This window comes from Urocitellus parryii, chromosome 7 (genome assembly GCF_045843805.1).
Source record: "Urocitellus parryii isolate mUroPar1 chromosome 7, mUroPar1.hap1, whole genome shotgun sequence".
Taxonomy (NCBI): Eukaryota; Metazoa; Chordata; class Mammalia; order Rodentia; family Sciuridae; genus Urocitellus; species Urocitellus parryii.
The window spans coordinates 67,873,807-67,881,998 of record NC_135537.1 but is presented as its reverse complement, the minus strand read 5'-3'; the positions used below and the strand labels follow the sequence as shown (position 1 = coordinate 67,881,998).

The following is an 8,192-nucleotide window of genomic DNA, read 5'->3' as shown; positions in this document are numbered from 1 at the left end:
GCCTTGATGACAACTCAGAAATCAGCAAGGCTGTGGCCATCACAGACTCAGAGATACAGAAATACAAATTTGTTTCAAAGATTGAAGACTTTCTGGGGCAAACACATTTCAGAAGAAAACCTCTGGGTTCCCTCCTGCCCATGCAGAACTACCGAGGTAATCATTCCCCAGGATTTGTTTCCTCCTGTTCAGCTGGCAAAGTATTCATGGACTGTTGCAGCCGTGGTTCAAGCAGGTCCAGGTACTGCTTACTCTGGATGGAGGGCTTCGCATCTCCATGAGTCTGGTTTTGTGGGCATGTACAGTGTGGAAGACTTATGGAGTTATAGATGCTTCCACTAAGATTTCAAAGAAAAGCCTGGATGGAGGTCAGGAAGTGTATGGAAGAGCTAAAGTCTCTACAAACAGCTCTCAGTGAGGAAGCTACAGGAGTGAAGTTGAAGTTTCAGCCGGGACCCCAAGAAGGTAGATGTTCCAGCAACATGCAACACATGCAGAAGGAAGCTGCAAGCAGCATGAAAAGCCTTCCCAAGAGAAAGGCTAGGTGGGCTGTAACCAGTAAGTCCATAGGAGTGGTTTTTCCAGTCCTTGGCAGGCTGCTTCCCCACACTGTACACCTGGATGCTAGACATGAAGATTTAGGATCTAATGTTTACCTTTTAGGTTTCAGTCTTTCTGTTGGTCTATTATTATTATTATTATTATTATTATTATTATTATTATTATTTGGAATAGGAATGTTTACCATTGTATCTCAGAAGTATGAACTCATTCAATTTGATAGTTACAGGACCTCTTGGTTGAATTTGCCTTGAATCTTTTTTTTTGCCCATGTGCAAATAGATGTTTATTACAGAACATTTTTTTTAATTAAATGACTTAAACAAACAAAAAACCCCTATAATACCATAAAGTGATAATGACCTGGTAGCATGCAAATACTACAGGCTGGAGAGGTATGTTTGCTTTTAATGAAGGTACATATAATAAATTCCTAGGACATTTGACTCTAAAATGAATCTATGAATTGGCCTGACATGATTATATAATTAATAATTTAAAGTAAAATATAAACTTAAATGCAATTTAAAAAACTGGTATTACGCTGCAGGAGTCAATTTGAGGTCAGTGACTGGAGAGTTATATTAAAAAACATAAATTGAGGTAAAATCTTTAGGAAGAAACCCTGTGCCTAGGTACGTCTGAAGATCCAGGCTTGACTTCTGCTCTTGATGAATCCGATTCGGGAAAGGACGTATGACGCCCATCACACATCTGTTTCAAACCCAGCCTGTCTCTAAAGTTACACATCTCTTTACAAATAAACATCAAGTATTAACAGCTAAAAGATGCCATTGGGATAAGCTCCAAAGTCTGCTGTTTTCACAGAGACATATTTTAAGGCATCATTTTTAATCTTGGAACTTTAAGAACATCTTCTTTGCTTTAGCTGGTTTTCTGTCTCCGTTTTCATCTTCTTGGTAACTGGCAGGATCTCTCTTCTTGGCAAACTGTTTTCCAGTCGTCCCCACCGAGGTCTCCCATCTTCTAGCCATTGCCTCATCTGACACATCAAGCTCTGGCACTTCATCTTCATCTTCTTTTGTTTTTAGCATTCATTTGAAACATCAGTTTCTCGACTTTGGGATTAAATCCTCTGAATGACATTCTTACATAGAGAAGATCTTCACATAACAAGAAACTCTGCTCTCTTTCTCTTTATGCTCTGGCAAATCCAAGTACCAGGGCTCTTCACTGATGATCTTCTTTTCTTCCTCTCCTAGTTGTTTCTTGGTTTCTGAGTTCAATCCCCTTTGTATGAACTTCCTGAGCAGCAGGTTCTTGGACAACTTGGTCTTGTGCTCAGCCGCTATGCTGGCCTTGCCTGCCACGAGCCTCATCTACCAGCCTTGCCTTGAGTCTTCGAGGAAACTTCAGACTTAGACTTTTGAGCAACACTAGAAGAGTAAAGACTTTGGGGGGTTTTGGTGATGGAATGAATGCATTTTACATCTTGCAAATGAATAAGACCTTTGGGAGTCAGGAGTGGAATGCATTAGTTTGGACTTGAATGTCCCCCATAGGCCCATGTGTTTAAAGACCTGGTCCCCATCACAGTGCTAATGGGAGCTGGTGAAAGCTTTGATAAGTGGAGCTTCTTTACTGGGAACATTCCCTTGAAGAAGACCATATGACTTCTTACCTTTTTTTGCTTCTTGACCTATGAGGTGAGTGAAGAATTTTGTTCTGTCATGAGCTCCTACTATCATGTGCTGCCTTGCCACAGACCCAGTGCAATGGGGCCAAACAATCATGTACTGGGACCCTCAAAACTGTGAGCCACCAGGTGCAGTGGCATATGCTTATAATTCCAGTGGATTGGGAGGCTGAGCCAGGAGGATTGGAAGTTCAAAGCTAGCCTTAACAATTTAGCAAGGCCCTAAGCAGCTCAGTGAGAACTTGTCTCTAAATAAAACATAAAAAGGGGCTGGGTCCTGCAATCTGTACTTGTGGGAAAAATAAGAATTCATACCCCATTTGAATCAAATGTATGATATATGATATGTCAAGATCATTGTAATGTTTTGAGCAACTAATAAAAAAAGGGGGGGGGGGCGCTGAGGATGTTGCTCAGTGGTTAAGTGCCCCTAGGTTCAATCTCTGGTACCAAAAACAAAACAAAACTTGTGAACCAAACAATCTTTTTCTCTTTATAAGTTGATTATCTCAGGTATTCTGTCATAGTAACAGAAAATTGCCTAATATGTAAAACACTAGGGCTTCTTTGTTTCAAAAAAGCATCATTCTCTTAGTTGATAAATAGTTATCAAACATTTATAGATAACATCAGAGATTTTAAAATCTGAGAAATTTAAAGTGTCATGGAGTATTTTATGCTAGAAACATTAAAATAAGATAGCAAAATACTTTTTAAGGACTTCAGTGGGTACAAAAATGAGTCAGACATAAATTCTGACTTCATGAAATTTAGAGTTTTCCAGAAGAGCCAAGTCATGGCTACTGAAGAGTAGCACATTTTTGTTGCTTATTTTAGCTGTTCAATATATGAATCCTCTGGTAAATACCAGAATTCTCCTGTTATGTGAGTCTTTCAGGGAGGCAGAGTCTTGCCACCTGCTATGAAAGCCGAGGAGTCAGAACTCTGCCATTTTGACTGTGGGCACATAATCTAGGATGAGACAAATGTTTGTGTCCACCAAGACTATGAATCTTGAACAAGTGATGAAAGATAAAGAATTGGGAGAAGAGATTGCATTGGTTTCTAGACCCAATGTAAGCATAGGGATATGGCATTATTAAAAGTGGTATCATCTTTGGTCTATGCTTCTGTACAGTTGACAGATTACCCCGCCCAACTTTTAGCCTTCCATCATTCTGTGAGTATCCATCACGTATATGTATATTTGAAGAAATATAGTATCATTTATAAGTCCCTTCAGAGGGATACAGCTGGCCTTCACAAAACAGAGATCGTCTTCATGTAAGGAGCTCAGGGAAGCCTTCACTGAGATGTAGCATTTAGACTGGGTCACGTGACATAGGGTTTGCATTTGGGGAGCCTTGAGGATGGGTGGAAAGGAGTGCGTGTTCAATTTAGAAGAAATGGCATGAGCAATGACAAGGAGACAAAAGGGCCAGGTATTCGTGAGACTAGGAAGTCTAGGATGCTAGATTTAAGGCTTTGAGAATATAAGTAACTTCAAAGATGAGTTAGGGAAATTGTTCCAAAGCTAGAGCCTTCTGCCTTCCTCACTCCACTTCTGCTCCCTTGTTTTCTTGAAGGATTGGTGTTTTTTTAATCGGTAAATTTTATTCATGCATGTGTGAACATTTTGTTCTTATTTCTTTGGGAAATTTCATCACTGCTACATTTATTACAGGTCTGAACAGTGTTTGGGATTCCACTTAAACATGATGAAGTGAGGGAGGGTCATCTGAGGATTCTTTGGCAGATGCAAATCTCCACAGATTATGAAAAGTATTTCTTCCAGTTATCTCTTTATGTGATTGAAATTTGCCTAAAGTAAAAGCAAATTGTTTCTGGTAGCTTATTCCAGAGAGTTTTTTAAAAATATTGACTGTTTTTACAAAATAAGACTCTGCTTAGACAGATTTCTTTTCACTTAAATCTTTTATTAATATTTTTGTTTTATGGCTTCTCTGTTCCTTTGTCACCTGCACCCTCATGTGCATACCATGGTTCTGCTTGTGCTGATGACTTGCAATCTGTCTGGTTTATCTTAATTGCCAGCAGGTACAAAGCAATTATAACATTTTACCTGCTGGGATTGCTTGAAATTGCTTGAACCAAGGAAATAGGTACAAGAGCTGAGTTGTCAAGGCCAACAAAATGTGTAGGAAATATTGATAACATTTATGTCACCTACCATGGGCCCAATCCAAATTAAAGAACCAACATATAGAAAGGGCCAAGGAAAATCATAAGTGTACAAACTTCAACTCGGTAAACAACTTCATCTTTCTTGGTCAACTTAAAATATTTGAAATGCAAAGAGAAAGTAAGTGTTACAGACTTTCTGAAAAGCTTTTCCCAAGGATTTCTGGGGAAATAGTAGAGGAAAAATTCATAACTTTGATAAGATAAATCACAACTTCTGGTACCTGTAGAGAAGGGAAGCTATTGTCATGTTTGAAAATGCAGCCACCAGAGCATTAAGGGGCTGTAGCTTCCACAAGTGTGGTGACTGGTCTCCATAAGGGTTTTGAAAGGGTGAACTCTCAGATCATATACATTGTCTCTATCCTTCCTACATCTCCTGGTTGGGGTTGGGAAGACATTGTTGTGTTTAAAAAAATGTCCAATATAAAATTTAACATTTCAACCCCTTAAGAGTATGTAACTCAGTGTCATTGAGTACAATCACATTGGTGTGCAACCATCACCACTATATTCAGAATTTTTTCATCATGCCAAGCTGAAACTTTATTCCCATTAAATGCTAACTTCCCATTTCTCCCCACTATGTTTTGAATGTACTTTGTCCCTGCCAAAACTTAGGTCAAAATTTAAATGAGTAAGTAATGGTATTGAGAGCTAGTAGGGCCTATAAGAGGTTATTAGATTTTTAAAGAGGGATTAATGCTTTTACTTAGAAATGAGTTTTTGCTCTCATAGGACTGGACTAGCTAACTTGAGAGCAGGTTTTCATAAAGCAAGGTCCCCTCATCTCTTGTTTTGTCTCTCACACCTGCATACCTCCTCTTTATACATGCTTGCTTCTCCTTTCCCATCTCTGCCATGTTTTGACACAGCATCATATCTCCACCAAAAGCTGAGCAGTTGCTGGTGCCTTGCTCTTGGACCAGAGCTCTGAGCTAAATAAACATCTTTTCTTTGTAAAATTTCTAGCCTTAGGTATTATGAAAAATGAACTAAACACACTCTTTTTCCCCAGCCCCTGATAACCTCTATTCTCCTTTCTGATTCTAAGGATTTGACTATTCTATATATCTCATATAAGTGGAATCATACTATATTTGTCCTTTGGTTTCTGGCTTATTTTACTTACATAATGTCATAGTTCTTAGATGATATAAAATTTCTTTCCTTTTTGAGGTTGAATAATATTCTACTGTATGTATATGCTACATTTCATTATGCATTCATTTGTTGATGGACATTTGGTAGTTTCTACCTTCTGATTATTGTGCATAATGCTAATATGAACATTGGTATACAAATATCTGTTTGAATTTCTGCTTTCAGATCTTTGGGGAGTATAACCAGAGTGGAATTACTGGGTTATATATGTTTGAGAAACTGCCAATTGAAACTGTCTTTCATACCAAGTGAACCATTTCACATTTTCACCAGCAGTTTTCAAGGTTTCTGATATCTCTATGTCCTTACCAACATCTATTATTTCCTGTTGTGTATGTGGATAGATAGATAGATAGATAGATAGATAGATAGATAGATAGATAGATAGATAAAGATATATGCAATACCCATCCGATGGGTATGAAGTGATAGCTCATTGTGGTTTTGGTTTGCATTGTCCTAATGGAAAATGCCATTTGACATCTTTTCATGCCTATTGATCACGAGAATATCTTCTTTGGAGAAATGTCTAGTCAGGTCTTTTGCCTGTTTTTGATCTATCTATCCTGGGAAAATGTTTTAAAATTTTGACGTTGGACATTTTTTAATCATTCCATTTTCTAAAGTCAATGGTCACTACTATTAGTCATATTTACTTATTTCCAAGTGAAAAAAATTTCACTTTAAACTTAATTGAACTTTGAATACTGATATATTCTACTCAAATAATTGTGAACTTTACTAATTCTTGGACAAAGCAGATATTCCTAAAAACTATAAGTAGAAGAGTTGTTTTAGTTGCATTTAAAAGATCAATTGGATATATATCACTTATTTGCTTTATCTTGTAAAATTTTTATATTGAGTTGCTTATAAAATGAGATTTTTCGAGAGTAATTTCATATTTATCTCTCTTGGGTTTTTTTTAGTTATACATAACAGTAGAATCCATTTGATATAATTATACAGGCATGAAATATATCTTATTCTAATTAGGACCCCATTCTTGTGGATGTACACAATAGTGAGATTCACTGTGATGTATTCATATATGTACACAGGAAAATTATGTAAGATTCATTCCACTATCTTTCCTTTGTTTATCTCCCCTCCTTTCCCTTCATTCCCCTTTGTCTAATCTACTGAATTTTTATTCCCCCTCTGCCCCTTTATTGTGGGTTAGCTTCCACATATCAGCAAAAACATTCTACCTTTGGTTTTTTGGGATTGGTTTATTTCACTTAGCATCGTAGTCTCAACTTTAGAGTTATTTTAAGTTTTTAGTTTTGAACTGAGAATAAGTTCAGATAGGTATTAACTGGTTCATTCAGAAATTTCTATGGTTTTCTAATCTAAAGAAGTTCAGGGGATGCAGACAGACCCCATGATTGTTATGATTTTAACTTGAAAAGTGGATGACATTTGTAAGCATAGACCATAAGATAAGCAGCTTCTGTGCCCACACACTCCCACCATGATGTGCTTGCTGCTTTCCCACTAGCTTTTGGGCCAACCAGCCATGGTTGAAAGCTCCAAGACAACACTAGTTTGTTATGTTGTTATGTTATATATTTATTTATTTCCACTTTCCTCCATTAGAATTGTAACTTCATTAGGGCACTAGGCGCCTTTCTCTGTCTTATTTTTATCCCTGGTGACTAGTAAAGTGTCTAACAGAAGAGTTACTAAGCATATATTTGGTGAATAAACAAATTAATGGAAAATCTTGAAACTGAAAAAGAAATTTAAAGACTTCCTCCCCTCGCTTGGTATTATAATTTTAAGTAAAACTCTGTATATTAGGTTTCTAGGACTTGTGTAACAAAGGACCATAAAATGAGTGCCTAAAACAATGGAAATTTATTCTCCTACAGTTCTAGAGGTCAGAAGTAAAAAATAAAGGTGTAAACAGGGTTGGTGCCTTGCTCTGACAGAGAATCTGTTCAATCTCTCACTCTTGGCTTCTCGTTATGGCTAACCATACTTGGTGTTACTTGGCTTGAAGATGCATCAGTACAATTTCTGCTTCCATTTTCACATGGTGTTCTCCCTCTCATTGCCACCACATCTCTATCTGCTTGTAAAGACATCTGTCATAATGTATGGGGGCCCATACTAGCTCAGTATGACCATATCTCAGTTTAACTAAATTTATGCACAATCACTCTATTTCCAAATAAGGTCTCATTTTGAGGTACTCAGGGTTAGGATTCAACATATATATTTTTGGGAATGGAAGGTGGACAGACCCAATTGGATCCATAACACTCTATAACCAACCGCCTTTAGAACTTCATATTTCATTATTTTAAATATGTCAAGCATGTATTTGGCCCTAAGACAGGGCACTGGAACCAAGCTTGTAAGAAATGAAAATAACACAAATGCTTTATTTAAATATGTTACTATTTTGCATAAAATTGATACTTAACATGTTCAGAGATATTTGTTAGTGAGAAAAAAATTTTTAGTAATAGGTTTTCAGGTGCATTGTAAAAGATTTGTAGTTCTAAATAAGACTCATTCTATTCAACATTTTACATTGTTATTCACACACAGGCAATGAAGGAAAGAGCCTCTTGGTCTTTATTGTTCCTGTTCAGAGATA

The 8,192-nt window shown here is 37.1% G+C and overlaps 1 pseudogene; it reads right to left on the bottom strand.

Moving 5' to 3' along the window:
* Positions 1-1,412: 1,412 nt before the first annotated feature.
* LOC113197585 (M-phase phosphoprotein 6 pseudogene) lies at positions 1,413-1,901 on the bottom strand (annotated as a pseudogene).
* Positions 1,902-8,192: the final 6,291 nt, after the last annotated feature.